The following is a 24,220-nucleotide window of genomic DNA, read 5'->3' on the forward strand; positions in this document are numbered from 1 at the left end:
GCCCATCACAAGACCCCCTGCAGTTTGCATATCAGCCCCATGTTGGGGTTGATGATGCAATCATCTACCTGCTGCAGAAGGCCTACTCCTCCCTGGACAGACCAAACACCTCAGTCCGGATCATGTTTTTTGATTTCTCCAGCGCCTTCAACACCATCCAGCCCAGACTGCTGAAGGCCAAACTGGAGGGCACGCGGGTGAGTGCTCCCCTCATCACTTGGGTCGATGACTATCTGACGGGCAGACCACAGTTTGTGAGATTACAGAATTGTGTGTCTGATCGTCTGATCAGTAACATCGGGGCCCCCCAGGGAACTGTACTGTCCCCCTTCCTCTTCACCACATACACTGCTGATTTTAAGCACTGCACTGAGTCGTGTCATCTGCAGAAGTTCTCTGATGACACGGCCATTGTGGGGTGTATTGAGGGCGGGGGGAGGCTGAGTACAGGGACCTGGTCGACCGCTTTGTGAAGTGGTGTGGGGAGAACCGCCTGCAGCTCAACGTGGAGAAGACGAAGGAGATGGTGGTGGATTTCAGGAGGAACAAGCCCCTGCCCTCTCCTGTCTGCATCAGTGGGACGGATGTGGAGGTGGTACCTGCATACAAGTACCTCGGTATCACATTGGACAATAAACTGGACTGGTCCACCCACACAGAGGGCCTGAGCCGGCTTTACTTCCTGAGGAGGCTCGGGTCCTTCAATGTCTGGAACAAAATGCCCGCAGATGTTCTATCAGTCTGTTGTGGCGAGCACCATCTTCTTTGCTGTGGTGTCCTGGGGTGCGGGCATCAAGACAAAGGACGCCAACAGACTGAACAAAATCATAAGGAAAGCAGAGTCTGTGGTTGGCTCTAAGCTTGTCACCATGGAGGAGGTGGTGGAGAACAGGATGCTGGCAAAACTGCTGGCAATCATGGACAATCCCTCTCACCCCCTCCACAAAACACTGGACAAGCTAAAGAGCAGCTTCAGCCACAGGCTCATCCAACCCCGCTGCTCTAAGGAGCGATACAGGAAATCGTTCATTCCAACCGCAATAAGACTCTATAACTCATCTACCTCTGTCAGAGCCACCATCACAGAACTGAACTAACATACCTGTCACCCTTGCACCATGTACCCTGTACTACACTACTCCCCATATACTGGAACATTTACTTCTGTAATATGTGTTAATTAAACCATTTTGATATTACAGACCATTTTATACAATAATATTGTCTTTTGCACACCCAGTCTACATATTCTTACACTGATAGTATATTGTATAGTCAAGTACTTATATTTATACCCTACTATATACTATATATCATATCATATTATATCATACTCTGTATATTCTCTGTATATTCTTCGTATATATAAGTCTATATACACATATTTATACATGTGTACATGTTATTATTATTATATTATTACTACTACTATTACTATTATTATTATATATACTGTTGCTGCCATTATTACTATATACTGCTATTATATTGGTATAAGTACTATCTATATAAATATATATTATTTTATATTGTATACTATATATATATATACTGTACTACTATTCTTATATACTGTCTAACAATAACATTACCATCATATCATCATTACTATTACCATCATATTGCCACTGCACTACTTGTCTGCCTATTCATCTTGTGTTTCTGTTTTTGTTCATTTTTACCTCAATGTTTTGTTTTGTTCTATTGTATTGTGTTTTGTTGTGTTCTGATATACGAGCTGCTATGACAACTTAATTTCCCTCCGGGGATGATTAAGTAATCTATCTATCTATCTATCTAACTGCCACCCAGCCTCTTTTCCCCCCTTTTCTTTTATAAATGTCATATTGTTACCCTTTAATCTTTCCACTTCTTTATATAGTTTTGTGATTAGTTTGAATCATATGCTGAGATAAAGAACTTAATGATTCCTGACTCAGGCTCATCTGAATTAAACTTTTTTATAGTTTTCTCCATATAATGCCGCATCTGTAGATATCTGTATAAATCTTGATTGTTTAATCCATACTGATTTTTTAGATCCTGAAAACTTTTGATGGTCTTCTTTTTAAAAAGTTCCCAAAATATTTTTGGTCCCACGTCCCATCTACTGAATCTACTATCTGCTGTGTTTGGTGTGAAGTCTGAATCATATGCGATTCATCTCAATACCTTACTCTCTTCAATCACTTTATTCTTTGATATAATCTCAAGAAATTCCCTGTCTGCCCCTGCTGCCTTCTAGCCGTATAACGTTATTAAAAACAAGCAAGATCTTACCTTTGCACTTTTCCTGCCACACAGGGAAAGACAACGCCTCCACGACACACACAAATGAAACTTATCTCTCTCTCACGTGTCTGTGTGTGTGTGTGTGTGTGCGTCGGGTCAGATCAAGGTGGTCAGCGGGACCTTTCACGTGACTCCTGCATTTAGAGACGCGGTCTTTCCCTGCGTGGAGTTGGAGAGAGCGAGCGACCTTCGGTGACCACGTACAATGATATTCCGGCTGAAATCTTGATACGGACACACAGGGGATGCAGAGGAAGGCAAAAATCTACGGAGGAAAAGGGAGGCTGTGAAACAACAAAGACTTATCAAGAAGAGCTATAAGCCGAGTCTTCCCTCCATTGTCATGGGAAACGTGAGATCGCTGGGGAATAAGATGGACGAGCTTACTGCACTGGTCCAAAGTCAGAAGGAGTATCTTGAGTGTAGTTTAATATGCTTTACGGAGACATGGCTGCACCAGGATGTTCCCGACGAAAACACCACCATCAAGGGCTTCCATACTGTGCGCGTGGACAGAGACAGCGTTCAGAGCGGTAAGCGCAAAGGAGGGGGTCTTTGCAGGCGACTGAAAGACCGCGTCTCTAAATGCAGGTGTCACATGAAAGGTCCCGCTGATCACCTTGATCTGACCCGACACACACAGACACGTGAGAGAGAGAGAGAGAGATAAGTTTCATTTCTGATGAAAGTGTGTGTCGTGGAGGCGTGGTCTTCCCCTGTGTAGAAGAGGTGTATAGGCTGGTAAGATGTTTTTTGTTTTTTAATTTTTAATAACGTTATATGGATTACATCATAGCGTAACGAGTTGATATGATGCGGAGCTCCCTGTGTTGTTTTCCAATTGCTGGTGGAAGTGAAGGGGGTTAACCCCGCAGTAAGCAACATCACCTTCGGCCCTGGATGGAACACACTTCTGGCTACGACCGGTGAGCTGAAGCAGGAACGATTAACAAGAGGAAAGTGACTGAAGGAAAGTGTGAAAGACATTCACAGATTCAGACTTTTCGGATCAATAGCAGACTCGCAAGGGGATTCGTATCAAGTTACATTGTGAAACCTTTCAGGTAATGCAATAACTTTATTACAGTTTCCCTTTTTCCAAATGAACAACTGAGACGATCCCTCATGTGATTAGTTTATCATTAATACCACGGTCATTTTATACTCCACTTCAACTCTTCTTTACCCATCTTTCACACTTTACTGCAGTAATTTCCTCCTGTTCTCAACCAGAAATATGTCACGCTATAATGTGATCCGTATAATGTTATTAAAAATGTATAAAACACCCCACACTTGAGAACAAACACAGTTAAGATCTGTTGTTATATAGATAGTATGCTTGAATGTTGTTATATAGTATTGTTTGCAGATGCTATGAATGTGTTGTTAATTTTATGACACTCAGCCCACAGTGTGGACGATCATCTGCCTGGATCATCTGGTATCAGCTCTTACTAGTTAAAATGTAAACAATAACAGTGTAAAGAAGTTATTGATTATCAATGATAGCAGCAACAATTAATATAATAAGCATTGTTGTTAATAATAATAATAATAATAGTTGTTCTCCTTCAGTTCTTGAGTCAGAGGTATCTGCAATGAGAGAGAGAAAGAGAGAGAGGGACTATGGGAGAAAAGAGACACGTCAATAACATAGTTTTTGACATTTATTAAAAAAAATAAATGAGTGTGGGGTGGGGGGGGGGCAGAGAGACAGAGAGAAGTGGAGAAGTGCTCTGTGGATGATGGGAGTTTCCCCTGCAGTCTAGACCTATAGCAGCTTAAGGGATGGTTCAGGACTCACCTGATCCAGCAAGGCTTTATCAAAAAGGACTGTTTTAAGTTTAACCGTAAATGCACAGAAGTTGTCTGCCTGGTAGCTGAATGCTCTACCTCCTGTTCTACTCTTACAGACTCTTGGAACCACAAGAGAGCCTGTGTTTTGGGAATGAAAACACCTACTGTAGATCCTTGAGAGAGAGTCTGAGCCAGGGACAGTAAATATGGTTGAGGTTCCATCAATAAGGTGAGTAATAAAAAATGTGATACCTTACAATATACTGTGATGTTAACTTTGTTCTGAGAATGTTTTTGAAATCTGTGGGGATTTATGTAGATAACATTTATTTGACAACTTGTACCATTTCTATTTGGGGGGGCAACTTCACGGCTATGCTCAGTATCAAATTCTAAATCCACATTAAAAAACTGAGGAGAAAAAAATATGAAAAGATGAGGAGGGAGGTTGATTTTCATGTGATTTTTATTGTGTTGTAGACTGGTTTGTTTAAAATGTCCCCCAGGCAAAATGGAACATGCGTAACTTGTAGTGACTACAGTATCAGTATAGTGCCTGGAAAAGATAATTTTGGATACATGCCTCGAGCTGCAACTGACACAGAAAGTAATGCATGTAAGACACATTGTCATCATCCACAGGGTCTCCTCCTGTGTCCTTTCACCTCCCCTCTATAATGTGTATACTGATGACTGCCGCAGCTGGCATGACAACAGATTACTTTTCAAATTTGCTGATGACTCTGTGACAGTCAGTTTCCTCCATGCAGATGAGAACAACCATGGTCCCATTGTGGATTGTGAATCTGTATTGGTGTGACTGTGCATTTTTACTACTAAATGTGACAAAAACCAAGGACATGAGTTTTAGGCATCAGTCCTCAAACTCTTAGAATACTATCATCAAGGGACATGTGGTAGACATTTTAGAGAACTACAAGTACCTTGGGATGATTATTAACTATGATATCTCTGATGTTCCTGATGATGACTGTTTGTATTACAGATAGCAAGTGGCTGATCCCTTATTCAGTAGAACATGTACTTGTACAATGTAACTTGTACAATGCTCAATGATATAGATATCCATTCCAGATTTCTGCAACATACCTTGTAATTTTATCCATAATTAATTATGAAAATAAATCCAGTTTATGATTTTTGATATATGACAATTTGATTCTGACTGATCATAATTCAAGGTCAGCTTTAATTTGTGATACTTTAAATTAAGTTTAAAGTGAGAATGTCATCGTAGAAATCCTGAACTTGAATTGTGACTAATGAAGCATTGTGTTAGTTCATGCAGGAGAGAGTCATGTACTCAGCTACCGATAGGTTTATGGGTGCTCGTCAGTCACCCACCAATTACAGCCCATTCTCTCTCTTTAAATATGACCTCATCCTCACTGATCCCTGCTCAGCTCTAACACTTTTAGCACTGTAATGGAAATGTTACATTTTTGTATGTATAATTGCATGAGCAAAGATGTATGTGGAGGACTGAACAAATGGTTGACCAAATTGTTAATCGAAAAGGGCAATAAATCACAAAATATTTATGCAGTGATAAATGCAATTAGGAGTGTTGAGCTCCTTCCTGATTAAACTTTATCATTGTCAGACATACACCAAAAGTAGGGACATCTTTTGGATGTGATTGATGAAGGATCAAAGATCAAATGGCAAGGTCACTAGCACCTCACAAAGCACACTTCTTGCCTTGTATATGCAATATATATCCAAAATGCCTTCAGGGAATTCTTTCATATTTGGCACAAACATTCACATGAATTTGGATTTCATTTTGGTAGCCAAATGTCACAGTGTTCTCACAAAGTATGTAAATATTTTTCCTTAAATTGATATCTAAAGATCAGCTCATGGGAATGTCGTCAAACTTGGTAAAAACATTAACTTAAACTCAAAGATGAAGGATTTTATTCCCTTCGAAGTTAAAGGTCAGAGTTACCTCACGTCACTGTGAATGTGATATATTAGGACTGTCAGTAGGGAATTTCATTATATCTGGTAACTTGGACTCACTGCTTGAGGGAATTCCTTCTCAATGGAGTCACTTGGACTCAAACAAATTAAAGTGGTCAAGGGTCAAGGTTCACAGTGACCTTATATGAATTTAGTCTTAATAATGTTTAAAATTACTGGAAACTTGTAATATAGATAGAGGGTTAGGGTTACCTTTTAAGGACTTTTTTGGGTTAATATTTTTGCCATAATGAAAATTGAGCTGCCTTTCACTTTCTCAAAAAAAATTTCGTAAAAAAAATTGAAATATTATAAACAAATAGTGGGCATCATCCTGAACGAGGATGAGGTGAAGATTCTAAGTCAGCTCTTAAGGATTTTTTTTTAGGTAAAATAAAGACCTATCCTAACACATAATAGGAGAAGGTTATGGATGCCATAATTAAAATTTAACAGACTTTCCATAAAGTTGTGGTTTCTCAAGGCCATAAAACTCAAGTCTCTTAAGCCACTATCGTAAACCTTAAAGTTGCCCTTTTAGATTAACAATTTGGTCAACCATTTGGTCAGTCCTCAACATACAGTACATGTCTGCTCATGCAATTATACATACACAAATGTAACATTTCCATTACAGTGCTAAAAGTGTTATAGCTGAGCAGGGATCAGTGAGGATGAGGTTGTATTTAAAGGGACCGTTTTGGTGAGAGAATGGGCTGTGATTGGTGAGTGAGCACATGACTCTGTGTCCTGCATGATATAACATGTCCATGTTCCATGCTGTTTATTTAAAAATAATTTACTTGTCTTCTTGTACAATACTCAATGATATAGATATCCATTCCAGATTTCTGCAACATACTTTGTAATTGTATCCATAATTAATTATGTAAATAAATCCAGTTTATGATTTGTGATATATGACAATTTGATTCTGACTGATCATAATTCAAGGTCAGCTTTAATTTGCCTCAATTTGAGATACCTTAAATTCAGTTTAAAGTGAGAATGTCACTGTGGGAATCCTGAACTTGAATAGTGACTAATGAAGCATTGTGTTAGTTCATGCAGGACACAGAGTCATGTGCTCAGCTACCGATAGGTTCATGGGTGCTCATCAGTCACTCACCAATCACAGCCCATTCTCTCACCAAAGCGGTCCCTTTAAATACGACCTCATCCTCACTGATCCCTGCTCAGCTATAACACTTTTAGCACTGTAATGGAAATGTTACATTTGTGTATGTATAATTGCATGAGCAAAGATATATGTGGAGGACTGACCAAATGGTTGACCAAATTGTTCATCTAAAAGGGCAACTTTAAGGTTTACGATGGTGGCTTACTGACTGACTCCCAGCAGACCTCAGTTTACACACTGTCTCCTTCCATTAGACAGACAATCCCCATTCCCGCAGCTTGTCAATATTATTCAAAGGTTTATTGTAAAGTTGTTTAATGTTGTAAATAGATATTTAAGGACCCGTGACTTGCCAATTCATTTACATGAAATACTAAGATGACCACATCCTCTCTTAGAGGATGCAGGCTTATGCTCCTGGTAAATATGCCAGAAGTAACAAGTTTGCAAAACAGGAAGTGCTGGATGACGCCCAGCCTCACAGGCCTTTGTCTTTGACATTTCCTCAATAGAATAACAGAAGAAATTTGAATATCCTTTTATCTTTCAACAACATAAAAAGAGAGGATGGCACAGTGTTAAATAAACATCTGCCCCCAGCTGGTAAATTTAAAGAGAACAATTAATCCTGATGACTTTGTGAGAATTATGGTGTTAGGTATCGATCTTCACATTTTATCGGAGGTGATCATTTTTGTCAGTGAATAATTACTTAAGAAAGAGTAATTGTTTTCTTATTGTCTTGAACTCTCCCTCAGCTCTCTCTCTTTCCAATTCATGTCCATCACTGTGGTGTAAAGGCAATTTCATTATTAACTGAACATAATAACAAATCCATGTTGCTGTTTAAACTCTGCAATAAATCTGCAGAAAGAGCATGGCCAGTGTAGTTCACCTAGTTCATTGCCATTGCAGGACTTTTTAAAATCCAGCACATAGGTTTTTGAGCATGAACTGTACATTCATGCTGTACTCTAAAGTCTTGCCACAGCATCATAACCGGGTTCAAGTTGAGAGCTAACATTTGGTGTTTGTCCTGATGCCTATGTAAATACGTGCTCAGGACATTATGTGTTGCTCTACAAATTGTTTGGAGTGTCCAGTCAGTTGTATTGGCAGTTTGCTACTGCATGGCGTGAGTTTTATTTGCTTTGCAGCTTGTTTTTTCGAATTTAACTGTTGCTTGTGGGTATCGTTGTGTTATTGCGAAGTTGTGCTCTCCCTGTTGTTAAAAAAAATCCACTGTGTGTGTGTATGTGTGTGCAGAGGTGATAAAAGCACACACATACTTTACTCAAGTAGAGGTACAGGTACTTGTATTAAAAATAACTTGAGCTGAAGTTTAACCACTGTTTCGGCTTCTTTAACCAAGTAAAAGTATAAAAGTACAGGTTCTGAAATGTACTTTGACTTCTTTAACTGAACTACTCTTACTTCAAATAAAGTAAAAAACAATTCACTTAAACGGAGGGTTAAAGCAAAGATTTTTGAGCATGAAAAACTGTCCACAAGAAAATGAGTACAATGTATTGAATGAAGTATTTTCTTAAAAGGTCCAGTGTATAAGACTTAGGAGAAAGTGATCTATTGGCAAGAATTTAATATAAAATAATCCACCAGTGGGCAATCGTCAAAATTGTACAGATTGAACAGAATGGGCCCTGCTAGATTTAAATACTTTATATTTACATCAGGAGCGCGTCCAAACTGGACAAACTAAAGCTTTTGAGTTTTTATGTCAGCTGAAGTTCACCACAGGTTCTACTTCCCACCTCTGAGAGTGTTTATGTACATATGATATTCATTAGCGATATTCACTGCCACTAGATGTCGCACTACCAGCAGTATCTCAAACCATAGCAAATGTGGAGGTAATCCTGTAATTCTCCATTTACTTTAATTAAATCTCAATAGGTATATGTTTATATCAGTGATGTAAGTGTGGATATTTCAGTGGATACGATGCATGGTGCTAAAAAGGGAACCTTTTTATTAAGAGCACCTGCTAAAATGCAAAAATTAGACTTTTTTTCTTTTAATTTTTGTCTTTGCCCAAACAACACCTAGCATAATATAAGGAGATTCACTTGGGGGTTGGGGGTTTACAGATAGCAAGTGGCTGATCCCTTATTCAGTAGAACATGTAACTTGTACAATGCTCAATTATATAGATATCCATTTCAGATTTCTGCAACATACTTTGTAATTTTATCCATAATTAATTATGAAAATAAATCCAGTTTATGATTTGTGATATATGACAATTTGATTCTGTGTGCTCAGCTACCGATAGGTTTATGGGTGCTCGTCAGTCACCCACCAATCACAGCCCATTCTCTCACCAAAGTGGTCTCTTTAAATACGACCTCAACATTAAATTTCTCATATTCTAATACTAGAGCATATTCATGTTATGGTTGTAATGTTTACTGTCAGTTGCAGCACTTAAGCCTAGTTTATGCTTCTGCGTCACGTCGACGCCGTACCTACGCCGTAGGTCGTTGAGCATTCGAAGTTCTGCGTCGAGGGAACGCGTTGCTCTGCAATTCACCGCCATGCCGCTAGGGGGTGTAGCGGTGTGTTTGTGTGGTTATAGCCGAATCCTCGCCTTTTCTTCCGTAAAGTAAACAATGGCGACCGAGGTGGAGCAGCTGTATTTGTTGTTGGAGCTCATCAAAAACGAAGAACAAATGCTTATATTGCAAATGTTGAAGCTCAAGCTACAAAGAAAACGTTTGCGGAGTTGGTTTTTACGACGAGGAAGAAAGACCGGAAAGCAACCGCCGGAACTTACGTTCTGAGCGGACCAATCACAGCGCTTACGGTCCCCGTCGACGTCCGCGTAGTTAGGATTTTTGGGAGGCGCACGTCAGGCTACGGCGTAGGGGTCTGCGTCTAGCTACGGCGTCGACATGACGCAGAAGCATAAACTAGGCTTTAGAGAACAGTATTTTTGTTTATTCTTGTGTTTTTATGTTCAAAAAGTTATTCTAACAGCAGCAGTAAGAGCATGTGTAGTTACCCTAACCAGACATTTGAACCCAAAAGGCTCCAAATTTGATCTTTTGACCTGCAACACCCAGAGCTTTTTTTTTTTTTCAATTATCTTTTTTATTGATTCCACATATCAATATTCCATCAATATTTTACATAATGTGTATAATTTTACAACAGTATAAAACATTCCTATACTTCCACCGCAGAGCAGAGACATAATTGGACATGAATTCTCAAGTAAAGTTACAGTAGAGTAAATGTGAAGTAAAATGAAACGCTTTTTCACTCTTGTCCTTATTTTCACACCTCTCCTGCATTGTTCCTTGTCTCCTGATTGGGGTAAACATATCAAATAAATAAATGAACAATAAACAAGTTTGTAGCCTGAACCAAGGGGGTCAACACTCTGCAATACACACTGTCCTTATTGCACAAAGTCTACTCTCAATGGAGACACAAAATCAATCGAGTTTTCCCAGTAGTTTTTAAAAGTTTCTGATTTTAGTCTAGCTGAGAAAGTCAGCTTCTCCATTCTATATATATCGAGCATTACATCTACCCAATCCTCTATTTTTGGTGGATCTTTTTTTAGCCATTTTCTGGTGATGGCCTTTTTAGCCACCACCACCATTATTCGAAATATGTATTTAATCTCCTGGTTCTCTTTTCCCAAATATAAAACTTCAAATGAAAGTGGAATTTGCACTTTCAGAATTGTTTCCATACTCTTCTTTAACTCTTGCCAAAAAGGTATAATACAAGGGCATCCCCAAAAGATATGAAAATGGTTGGCCTTATTTTCCCCACACAGTCTCCAACGTCGTGTGTCTTGAGATTTCTGTTGTGTTGGTGTAATAAAGTATCTTACAATGTTCTTCCAACCATATTCTCTACATGAGAGGGAGCATGTTGTTTTCCACTGTCCTTCATTTACCTTGTCCCATTCCTCCTCTGATAACGTGCGAACGAGCTGAACACGTTCTTCAATAGGTTCAACAACAACCCCCCCACCCCCAGCGGACCCTCCACTGCCTCTACGACTGCCTCTACTGCTTCTCAGAGCAACAACCCCCCACCTCCCCCCATCATCCTCTGCCCCACACCACACCCGTCACCATCTCCCCCCACCCCTCCGCTGGCTTTCACCACAGACTTTTTCAAACCTCCCACCCCCAGGACATCCTCACATCACCCACAGTCCCCCACCACCACCACCTCCTGCAACACACACCTCTTTGCACCACCCTCAAACCCACCACTGACATCCCCTACCCTCCAGTCTGGACTACACATCACAGCCAGCCAGGTGAGGAGAGAGCTGGAGAGGCTCAAACAGAGGAAAGCTGCTGGACCGGACCGCATCAGCCCTCGTGTGCTGAAGGCATGTTCCAGCCAGCTCTGTGGAGTTCTCCAGCACCTCTTCAACCTGAGCCTACACCTTCAGAGAGTGCCAGTGCTCTGGAAAACATCCTGCCTGGTCCCAGTGCCCAAAAAAGGACATCCTGCTGCACTGGAGGACTACAGGCCGGTGGCACTGACCTCTCACATCATGAAGGTCATGGAGAGACTGGTATTGGCACACCTCAGACCACTGGTGTGCCCATCACAAGACCCCCTGCAGTTTGCATATCAGCCCCATGTTGGGGTTGATGATGCAATCATCTACCTGCTGCAGAAGGCCTACTCCTCCCTGGACAGACCCAACACCTCAGTCCGGATCATGTTTTTTGATTTCTCCAGCGCCTTCAACACCATCCAGCCCAGACTGCTGAAGGCCAAACTGGAGGGCACGCGGGTGAGTGCTCCCCTCATCACTTGGGTCGATGACTATCTGACGGGCAGACCACAGTTTGTGAGATTACAGAATTGTGTGTCTGATCGTCTGATCAGTAACATCGGGGCCCCCCAGGGAACTGTACTGTCCCCCTTCCTCTTCACCACATACACTGCTGATTTTAAGCACTGCACTGAGTCGTGTCATCTGCAGAAGTTCTCTGATGACACAGCCATTGTGGGGTGTATTGAGGGCGGGAGGGAGGCTGAGTACAGGGACCTGGTCGACCGCTTTGTGAAGTGGTGTGGGGAGAACCGCCTGCAGCTCAACGTGGAGAAGACGAAGGAGATGGTGGTGGATTTCAGGAGGAACAAGCCCCTGCCCTCTCCTGTCTGCATCGGTGGGACGGATGTGGAGGTGGTACCTGCATACAAGTACCTCGGTATCACATTGGACAATAAACTGGACTGGTCCACCCACACAGAGGCCGTCTACAAGAAGGGCCTGAGCCGGCTTTACTTCCTGAGGAGGCTCGGGTCCTTCAATGTCTGGAACAAAATGCCCGCAGATGTTCTATCAGTCTGTTGTGGCGAGCACCATCTTCTTTGCTGTGGTGTCCTGGGGTGCGGGCATCAGGACAAAGGATGCCAACAGACTGAACAAAATCATAAGGAAAGCAGAGTCTGTGGTTGGCTCTAAGCTTGTCACCATGGAGGAGGTGGTGGAGAACAGGATGCTGGCAATCATGGACAATCCCTCTCACCCCCTCCACAAAACACTGGACAAGCTAAAGAGCAGCTTCAGCCACAGGCTCATCCAACCCCGCTGCTCTAAGGAGCGATACAGGAAATCGTTCATTCCAACCGCAATAAGACTCTATAACTCATCTACCTCTGTCAGAGCCACCATCACAGAACTGCACTAACATACCTGTCACCCTTGCACCATGTACCCTGTACTACACTACGCCCCATATACTGGAACATTTACTTCTGTGATATGTGTTAATTAAACCATTTTGATATTACAGACCATTTTATACAATAATATTGTCTTTTGCACACCCAGTCTACATATTCTTACACTGATAGTATATTGTATAGTCAAGTACTTATATTTATACCCTACTATATACTATATATCATATCATATTATATCATACTCTGTATATTCTCTGTATATTCTTCGTATATATAAGTCTATATACACATATTTATACATGTGTACATGTTATTATTATTATATTATTACTACTACTATTACTATTATTATTATATATACTGTTGCTGCCATTATTACTATATACTGCTATTATATTGGTATAAGTACTATCTATATAAATATATATTATGTTATATTGTATACTATATATATATATATATATATATATATATATATATATATATATATATACTGTACTACTATTCTTATATACTGTCTAACAATAACATTACCATCATATCATCATTACTATTACCATCATATTGCCACTGCACTACTTGTCTGCCTATTCATCTTGTGTTTCTGTTTTTGTTCATTTTTACCTCAATGTTTTGTTTTGTTCTATTGTATTGTGTTTTGTTGTGTTCTGATATACGAGCTGCTATGACAACTTAATTTCCCTCCGGGGATGAATAAAGTAATCTATCTATCTATCTATCTAACTGCCACCCAGCCTCTTTTCCCCCCTTTTCTTTTATATATGTCATATTGTTACCCTTTAATCTTTCCACTTCTTTATATAGTTTTGTGATTAGTTTCTTTCCCTGGTCTGAATCATATGCTGAGATAAAGAACTTAATGATTCCTGACTCAGGCTCATCTGAATTAAACTTTTTTATAGTTTTCTCCATATAATGCCGCATCTGTAGATATCTGTATAAATCTTGATTGTTTAATCCATACCGATTTTTTAGATCCTGAAAACTTTTGATGGTCTTCTTTTTAAAAAGTTCCCAAAATATTTTTGGTCCCGCGTCCCATCTACTGAATCTACTATCTGCTGTGTTTGGTGTGAAGTCTGAATCATATGCGATTCATCTCAATACCTTACTCTCTTCAATCACTTTATTCTTTGATATAATCTCAAGAAATTCCCTGTCTGCCCCTGCTGCCTTCTAGCCGTATAACGTTATTAAAAACAAGCAAGATCTTACCTTTGCACTTTTCCTGCCACACAGGGAAAGACAACGCCTCCACGACACACACAAATGAAACTTATCTCTCTCTCACGTGTCTGTGTGTGTGTGTGTGTGTGTGTGTGTGTGTGTGTGTGTGTGTGTGCGTCGGGTCAGATCAAGGTGGTCAGCGGGACCTTTCACGTGACTCCTGCATTTAGAGACGCGGTCTTTCCCTGCGTGGAGTTGGAGAGAGCAAGCGACCTTCGGTGACCACGGACAATGATATTCCGGCTGAAATCTTGATACGGACACACAGGGGATGCAGAGGACGCAAAAAACTACGGAGGAAAAGGCGAGTCTTCCCTCCATTGTCATGGGAAACGTGAGATCGCTGGGGAATAAGATGGACGAGCTGACTGCACTGGTCCAAAGTCAGAAGGAGTATCGTGAGTGTAGTTTAATATGCTTTACGGAGACATGGCTGCACCAGGATGTTCCCGACGAAAACACCACCATCAAGGGCTTCCATACTGTGCGCGTGGACAGAGACAGCGTTCAGAGCGGTAAGCGCAAAGGAGGGGGTCTTTGCAGGCGACTGAAAGACCGCGTCTCTAAATGCAGGTGTCACATGAAAGGTCCCGCTGATCACCTTGATCTGACCCGACACACACAGACACGTGAGAGAGAGAGAGAGAGAGATAAGTTTCATTTCTGATGAAAGTGTGTGTCGTGGAGGCGTGGTCTTCCCCTGTGTAGGAGAGGTGTATAGGCTGGTAAGATCTTTTTTGTTTTTTAATTTTTAATAACGTTATATGGATTACATTATAGCCTAACGAGTTGATATGATGCGGAGCTCCCTGTGTTGTTTTCCAATTGCTGGTGGAAGTGAAGGGGGTTAACCCCGCAGTAAGCAACATCACCTTCGGCCCTGGATGGAACACACCTCTGGCTACGACCGGTGAGCTGAAGCAGGAACGATTAACAAGAGGAAAGTGACTGAAGGAAAGTGTGAAAGACATTCACAGATTCAGACTTTTCGGATCAATAGCAGACTCGCAAGGGGATTCGTATCAAGTTACATTGTGAAACCTTTCAGGTAATGCAATAACTTTATTACAGTTTCCCTTTTTCCAAATGAACAACTGAGACGATCCCTCATGTGATTAGTTTATCATTAATACCACGGTCATTTTATACTCCACTTCAACTCTTCTTTACCCATCTTTCACACTTTACTGCAGTAATTTCCTCCTGTCCTCAACCAGAAATATGTCACGCTATAATGTGATCCGTATAATGTTATTAAAAATGTATAAAACACCCCACACTTGAGAACAAACACAGTTAAGATCTGTTGTTATATAGATAGTATGCTTGAATGTTGTTATATAGTATTGTTTGCAGATGCTATGAATGTGTTGTTAATTTTATGACACTCAGCCCACAGTGTGGACGATCATCTGCCTGGATCATCTGGTATCAGCTCTTACTAGTTAAAATGTAAACAATAACAGTGTAAAGAAGTTATTGATTATCAATGATAGCAGCAACAATTAATATAATAAGCATTGTTGTTAATAATAATAATAATAATAGTTGTTCTCCTTCAGTTCTTGAGTCAGAGGTATCTGCAATGAGAGAGAGAAAGAGAGAGAGGGACTATGGGAGAAAAGAGACACGTCAATAACATAGTTTTTGACATTTATTAAAAAAAATAAATGAGTGTGGGGTGGGGGGGGGGGGCAGAGAGACAGAGAGAAGTGGAGAAGTGCTCTGTGGATGATGGGAGTTTCCCCTGCAGTCTAGACCTATAGCAGCTTAAGGGATGGTTCAGGACTCACCTGATCCAGCAAGGCTTTATCAAAAAGGAATGTTTTAAGTTTAACCGTAAATGCACAGAAGTTGTCTGCCTGGTAGCTGAATGCTCTACCTCCTGTTCTACTCTTACAGACTCTTGGAACCACAAGAGAGCCTGTGTTTTGGGAATGAAAACACCTACTGTAGATGCTTGAGAGAGAGTCTGAGCCAGGGACAGTAAATATGGTTGAGGTTCCATCAATAAGGTGAGTAATAAAAAATGTGATACCTTACAATATACTGTGATGTTAACTTTGTTCTGAGAATGTTTTTGAAATCTGTGGGGATTTATGTAGATAACATTTATTTGACAACTTGTACCATTTCTATTTGGGGGGGCAACTTCACGGCTATGCTCAGTATCAAATTCTAAATCCACATTAAAAAATTGAGGAGAAAAAAATATGAAAAGATGAGGAGGGAGGTTGATTTTCATGTGATTTTTATTGTGTTGTAGACTGGTTTGTTTTAAATGTCCCCCAGGCAAAATGGAACGTGCGTAACTTGTAATGACTACAGTATCAGTATAGTGCCTGGAAAAGATAATTTTGGATACATGCCTCGAGCTGCAACTGGCAACTGACACAGAAAGTAATGCATGTAAGACACATTGTCATCATCCACAGGGTCTCCTCCTGTGTCCTTTCACCTCCCCTCTATAATGTGTATACTGATGACTGCCGCAGCTGGCATGACAACAGATTACTTTTCAAATTTGCTGATGACTCTGTGACAGTCAGTTTCCTCCATGCAGATGAGAACAACCATGGTCCCATTGTGGATTGTGTGTGTGTGGGGGGGGGGGGGTGTTTTAAGTTTAACCGTAAATGCACAGAAGTTGTCTGCCTGGTAGCTGAATGCTCTACCTCCTGTTCTACTCTTACAGACTCTTGGAACCACAAGAGAGCCTGTGTTTTGGGAATGAAAACACCTACTGTAGATGCTTGAGAGAGAGTCTGAGCCAGGGACAGTAAATATGGTTGAGGTTCCATCAATAAGGTGAGTAATAAAAAATGTGATACCTTACAATATACTGTGATGTTAACTTTGTTCTGAGAAGGTTTTTGAAATCTGTGGGGATTTATGTAGATAACATTTATTTGACAACTTGTACCATTTCTATTTGGGGGGGCAACTTCACGGCTATGCTCAGTATCAAATTCTAAATCCACATTAAAAAATTGAGGAGAAAAAAATATGAAAAGATGAGGAGGGAGGTTGATTTTCATGTGATTTTTATTGTGTTGTAGACTGGTTTGTTTTAAATGTCCCCCAGGCAAAATGGAACGTGCGTAACTTGTAATGACTACAGTATCAGTATAGTGCCTGGAAAAGATAATTTTGGATACATGCCTCGAGCTGCAACTGGCAACTGACACAGAAAGTAATGCATGTAAGACACATTGTCATCATCCACAGGGTCTCCTCCTGTGTCCTTTCACCTCCCCTCTATAATGTGTATACTGATGACTGCCGCAGCTGGCATGACAACAGATTACTTTTCAAATTTGCTGATGACTCTGTGACAGTCAGTTTCCTCCATGCAGATGAGAACAACCATGGTCCCATTGTGGATTGTGTGTGTGTGGGGGGGGGGGGGGTGTTTTAAGTTTAACCGTAAATGCACAGAAGTTGTCTGCCTGGTAGCTGAATGCTCTACCTCCTGTTCTACTCTTACAGACTCTTGGAACCACAAGAGAGCCTGTGTTTTGGGAATGAAAACACCTACTGTAGATGCTTGAGAGAGAGTCTGAGCCAGGGACAGTAAATATGGTTGAGGTTCCATCAATAAGGTGAGTAATAAAAAATGTGATACCTTACAATATACTGTGATGTTAACTTTGTTCTGAGAAGGTTTTTGAAATCTGTGGGGATTTATGTAGATAACATTTATTTGACAACTTGTACCATTTCTATTTGGGGGGGCAACTTCACGGCTATGCTCAGTATCAAATTCTAAATCCACATTAAAAAATTGAGGAGAAAAAAATATGAAAAGATGAGGAGGGAGGTTGATTTTCATGTGATTTTTATTGTGTTGTAGACTGGTTTGTTTTAAATGTCCCCCAGGCAAAATGGAACGTGCGTAACTTGTAATGACTACAGTATCAGTATAGTGCCTGGAAAAGATAATTTTGGATACATGCCTCGAGCTGCAACTGGCAACTGACACAGAAAGTAATGCATGTAAGACACATTGTCATCATCCACAGGGTCTCCTCCTGTGTCCTTTCACCTCCCCTCTATAATGTGTATACTGATGACTGCCGCAGCTGGCATGACAACAGATTACTTTTCAAATTTGCTGATGACTCTGTGACAGTCAGTTTCCTCCATGCAGATGACAACAACCATGGTCCCATTGTGGATTGGGGGGGGGGGTAAATATGGTTGAGGTTCCAACAATAAGGTGAGTAATAAAAAATGTGATACTGTGGTGGCAATTTCTGTGAAACAAGCACAAAGTCAAACACTTCTTTCTGAAAGTTTAATTCAGCATCTGCAGATGGACTCATCAGTACACATCACCTGAATGACATGCACAAATGAGCAAAGAACATAGGAGAATCTGTGTTCTTATAACTCTCAGCCCCCTCCCACTAAGCATTCAAAGGTATTTATTACCCTCCTGTAGTTTCACTCAGTGGAGGAGACATCCTGGCCATTTGTTTACATGTTCTGTGGATGACCCCCCCTGTGAGATCCCAGTTGTTTGATCCCAATCAGAGATACCATGAGAAGCCATAAAGATTTGGTTTCTCGAGGCCATACAACTCAAGTCTCTTAAGCCACCATCGTAAACCTTAAGGTTGCCCTTTCAGATAAACAATTTGGTGAACCATTTGGTCAGTCATCCACATACATGTCTGCTAATGCAATTAAACATTCACAAATGTAAATATTTCCATTACATTTCCCCCCTTTGAGCATTTCATGCTCACTAAACAACTATCATTTTTAGACAAACGCATCATCTTGAAATTGAGAATTTCATTCTAGATGAGGGCCCGGAAATTTAACATATCCAATTGCATTCTTGATTAAAGTACACAAATAGTACACAATCAATACACCAGACCAACAACACTTAAATACAAACAAAAATCTGAATCGATGTCAAATATTCCAATGACACATTTTTCACATTTAAAATATACTATGACCACCAATTCCATGCTTCAGGAATCTGTGTGTCCTTGTTCTTTTCCTCAAACAATAGGCAATTTAAATGAAAAACAATATGCATCAAATTGTCAGATGTATGTATGTATGTATGTGCAGCAATCAAATCAGATTATGTGACCAACACCTCCTTGGCTGGTGAGCATAATGTCCAAAGCCATCCTATTTCGCAGAGCCACATTTCTGAGGCCCTGAATATTGGGAGAAACAAAAATGAAAACCCAACCCCCACTAAGTACAATCCCATCTATTCTGTGTGTTGTTCGCACATTCCCCCACCATGGGAAGAGTCCCTCAAATCCTTTGAAGACACTTTCAATGTGGAACACTCATATCTTCATAATAGTGAGTGCAATCTGTATGGAAGTAAGTGAGGTTAGGTCTCTCATTGATGATCTTTCCTCGCAGTTGTCTTCATGGCTGCATACCATGAATTGACTTCAGGCTTTGTCAGTTCAAACAAGAGTTTCCATTTTTTTTTTTTGCCTATGATGCTCAGTTTAGTTTGGTGTTGTTCTTCCTGCCAAGGTTTCACCTGCCATAGCAATGTTGGCAGGACGATGATGACTGTGAGCAAGGATAGGGAACACATCTTTTCCCTTGAACTGCATCCCAGTCGTCCCATCAGGTGTCACTTTTTGTCTGTCGGCGTCATCGTTTATCAGCAGCGTCACCCTAGCCAACCCCCTAATCAATGTGCCGCCTCTTCGTGAGATTGGAGACGTGTGGTCCTAGAGATTTCCACCCCCTCCTTGCTCGCGGACACAAAGCAGTTGAAGGCTGAGGTGCACTCACTGACATCAATGCACGCTGTGTTCTGAAGAATCCACTCCTTGCTCAGGAACCTGCAATGGCTTGCATACATCCAAGTTGATCTTTCAGCAGCCTTCACTGCCATCTATTTTGCCAGGATTTTGGTAGGGCTTCCTTCACCTATCTGTGGATCTCAAAAAGCATAGGGGACAGGTTGCACAATAAAACATTTCCCTGAGCAGTGCCTTCGCAACTGCTGAAGAGTCCTGTTTAAATGTGGAGAAACACACATGTCAATAAAATCAAGACAGTATTGCTTTCCCTCACTTTGTTCTTCCATAAAATCCCTCAAACAGTTCACTTTATATAATCTGGATTCCTCTTTGTATATTATTATAGTACCAATTATATAACTCTAATGAAAATTTAAAAATAATTTGTGAGTCATTTGTGAGTTTGACAATTCTTTTGTAAACCAATATATCTGTATCTCTTCCTACATTTGGCATCCCCCCTTTGACACTTGGTTCTGACCATGTGTCAACTATGAGGAAACAGATATCTTTCTAAACAGGATTTCCTATTTGTTCCAGACCAAAATGTATAGCCACCAAACAATCCACTTCCCTTCAAACAGTTTTTTTGTTTGTTTTTAACTGAGCTGCCCTTATCTGCAGCTCCTTTAAATCTGTATTTAAATGTTAATGACCCATCAAATACATTAGGTGTTAATGACCTATCAGATTCAGAAACGCCTCGGACAAGCAGACTGTGCTTTGCTGCAGCTTTTGCAGCAGCTTCTGCTCTCACATTCCCCTGTGAAACTGAAAAGTCTTTAAAAAATGCTTCACATTTGCAGAACGCAATTAGTTTGAATAACAACACAGCATCAATCAGAACAGCAACCAATGTATGGTAGGTAATGGGTTTGAGAATTTCCCTTTAGCCAAAAATCTGCCAAATCATATACCACTCCCAATGCATACCTGCTACCAGTGTATATGTTGACACCTGTCACTTACATATTTGCATTTCTCAATCAATGCAACCAATTCTGCAGCTTCTGCAGAATAATGTAATGAGTGATTCAGCCAAATTTGTCATACAAAGTTGTAACGTCAAAACCCACTTGGCTTCTACCAGTTGCTGGATCTTTTAATGCTGAGTCGTCCACAAACAGCTTCATATCTGCATTTATCAGCTGTACTGTATCTGAGTCACTTAGCTTTTGAAAAGTGTTCAGTCTGACAATAATAAATTCCACAGTCCTAATTGCATTTATCACTGCAGAAATCTTTTGTGATTTACCTCTAAACCTCTGATTAAATTATTTTTATTATTGGGATCAGATGTTTTTTCCCTTCCCATAACCCCTTTTGGTCCAAAGTTCCAAAACTTTCAATACCAATTGTTTTTGTTCTCCTTTGCTTAATAGAACATGGAGATCAGAATTTGATACCTTAAACAATTTGTCCAGTGAGTCAATCTAAGCTACTGAGACAACACAGTGATTACTGTTCTAGTATAACCAACCTAACCTATCGTTAATCTTTAATCTAACTTTCTCTATCACATTCTTTAACTACTTACTCTAACCTTCTCTACAATCCTTTGTGTTAGGATAACATCTGTAATTACATCTGGGTGAGTACCTCAGCATCTCACAAGAAAGTGTTACTTACAGAGGTGAGGGAAGCGTTCAGAATCTTCCATTGATATGCATATATCAAATCCTCTAGTTACATCTACGCCTTGTGATGTTAAAATTAGCATATTACTCAATGAACACATGAAATCTCTACCAATAATATCTATCAGCCAGCGTGGTGACAACAAAAATTAATGTTTAAAATTTCCTTAACCTCATTTTTTTTTTTAAAACAATGGTACAGTGTATCTCTCTAGCACTGTCGTACCTGTTGCTTCAATTGTTTTAAAACATCTCTAACATTCATTTTTGGAGACTGATTCTGTTTTCACCTGAATCTACCAAAAATGTGATGTCTTTACCATTTACTTTGATTGTGTGTTTTTGCATATATGCATCAGTTCTAACAGTAATTCATATGGTGTGCGTGTTACAGTGCTCTTACGAATTTGGTGAGTAGGTTGAAACTTTCTCTCTGTCTCCGCGTCTGCACCAGATGAATCCTTCACTGTCCCCAGCTCCACCGCTACTCAATCGCACTATGTGTATTGGTTCTCAGGGCAATCCCTGATCCAATGTCCAATTTTGCCACATTTGAAACAAGCGTCAGTTCTTCCACGTCCCCTTCCTCTCCCTCCATGACCTTTCTTGTGCCCGCAGACTTGGTTTTGATATGCTGCCAGCTGTGCCATTTGCAGTCCCTCTGTCAACTGCGTTGCCTTTTTCTTTTTCTTGCTGTTCAAGAGTTTTTCTGCATAATCAGCATTACCCCATGCTGGATTCACCATTCTCCGCTCCTGTGCAGAGACGGATCTTGCCACTTTCGAATACTGAGTCCCCATCTCAGTCATCAGCAGTCTTTGCTGTTCAGTGCTGGTTCCAGTTGCACTGCATACCGCTCCCCCACTTAACACTTGTGGGAGAGATGAAGTGGTAGGTTCTTTCATATTGGTGAATGTCCATGGTCTGTAGATCAGCTGAGTGTTTCCATCTCCTGCAGCCACCTCCACCATCGGTGCTTGCGGGGTTGCATTCAAATCATAAATTGCCTCCTTCCCGGTGCGCCGTGGAGTATGTGCTGCCACATATGGAGTGGTGCATGATGGAGGCCTGTCCACCTCCTCTGCTGCAACAAGCTCGAGGTCTGGATGGAGGTTAGGGACGGCTGGAGCTGCCGCCTGCGCCCTCTGCACCGGTAGCAGCTGAGTGTCCTGCTGGTCATCACACTGCACCGCTGCTGGCTGTGGTTGTCCTCTCGGTGGAGCTCCAGCTGCTAAAGCTGCTAAACCATCCCTTAGCAGCTTAAGGGATGGTTCAGGACTCACCTGATCCAGCAAGGCTTTATCAAAAAGGAATGTTTTAAGTTTAACCGTAAATGCACAGAAGTTGTCTGCCTGGTAGCTGAATGCTCTACCTCCTGTTCTACTCTTACAGACTCTTGGAACCACAAGAGAGCCTGTGTTTAAGGAATGAAAACACTTACTGTAGATGCTTGAGAGAGAGTCTGAGCCAGGGACAGTAAATATGGTTGAGGTTCCAACAATAAGGTGAGTAATAAAAAATGTGATACCTTACAATATACTGTGATGTTAACTGTGTTCTGAGAATGTTTTTGAAATCTGTGGGGATTTATGTAGATAACATTTATTTGACAACGTGTACCATTTCTATTTGGGGGGGCAATTTCACGGCTATGCTCAGTATCAAATTCTAAATCCACATCAAAAAATTGAGGAGTAAAAAAATATGAAAAGATGAGGAGGGAGGTTGATTTTCATGTGATTTTTATTGTGTTGTAGACTGGTTTGTTTTAAATGTCCCCCAGGCAAAATGGAACATGCGTAACTTGTAGTGACTACAGTATCAGTATAGTGCCTGGAAAAGATAATTTTGGATACATGCCTCGAGCTGCAACTGGCAACTGACACAGAAAGTAATGCATGTAAGACACATTGTCATCATCCACAGGGTCTCCTCCTGTGTCCTTTCACCTCCCCTCTATAATGTGTATACTGATGACTGCCGCAGCTGGCATGACAACAGATTACTTTTCAAATTTGCTGATGACTCTGTGACAGTCAGTCTCCTCCATGCAGATGAGAACAACCATGGTCCCATTGTGGATTGTGAATCTGTATTGGTGTGACTGTGCATTTTTACTACTAAATGTGACAAAAACCAAGGACATAAGTTTTAGGCATCAGTCCTCAAACTCTTAGAATACTATCATCAAGGGACATGTGGTAGACTTTGTAGAGAACTACAAGTACCTTGGGATGATTATTAACTATGATCTCTCTGATGTTCCTGATGATGGCTGTTTGTATTACAGATAGCAAGTGGCTGATCCCTTATTCAGTAGAACATGTACTTGCACAATGTAACTTGTACAATGCTCAATGATATAGATATCCATTTCAGATTTCTGCAACATACTTTGTAATTGTATCCATAATTAATTATGAAAATAAATCCAGTTTATGATTTGTGATATATGACAATTTGATTCTGACTGATCATAATTCAAGGTCAGCTTTAATTTGCCTCAATTCAAGATACTTTGTATTAAGTTTAAAGTGAGAATGTCATAGTAGAAATCCTGAACTTGAATTGTGACTAATGAAGCATTGTGTTAGTTCATGCAGGACACAGAGTCATGTGCTCAGCTA

At 40.6% G+C, this 24,220-nt stretch overlaps 1 long non-coding RNA gene across 1 annotated transcript; it reads left to right on the forward strand.

Annotated features, from left to right (window-relative positions):
* The first annotated feature begins 4,205 nt into the window (after positions 1 to 4,205).
* Positions 4,206 to 23,572, forward strand: LOC138406149 (uncharacterized). Its single transcript, XR_011239774.1, has 5 exons — positions 4,206 to 4,321; positions 16,061 to 16,173; positions 16,854 to 16,966; positions 17,648 to 17,760; positions 22,986 to 23,572. It is a non-coding gene; the product is annotated as an uncharacterized lncRNA (long non-coding RNA).
* The last annotated feature ends 648 nt before the right edge of the window (positions 23,573 to 24,220 follow it).

Source organism: Paralichthys olivaceus, chromosome 21, assembly GCF_024713975.1.
Source record: "Paralichthys olivaceus isolate ysfri-2021 chromosome 21, ASM2471397v2, whole genome shotgun sequence".
Classification (NCBI taxonomy): domain Eukaryota; kingdom Metazoa; phylum Chordata; class Actinopteri; order Pleuronectiformes; family Paralichthyidae; genus Paralichthys; species Paralichthys olivaceus.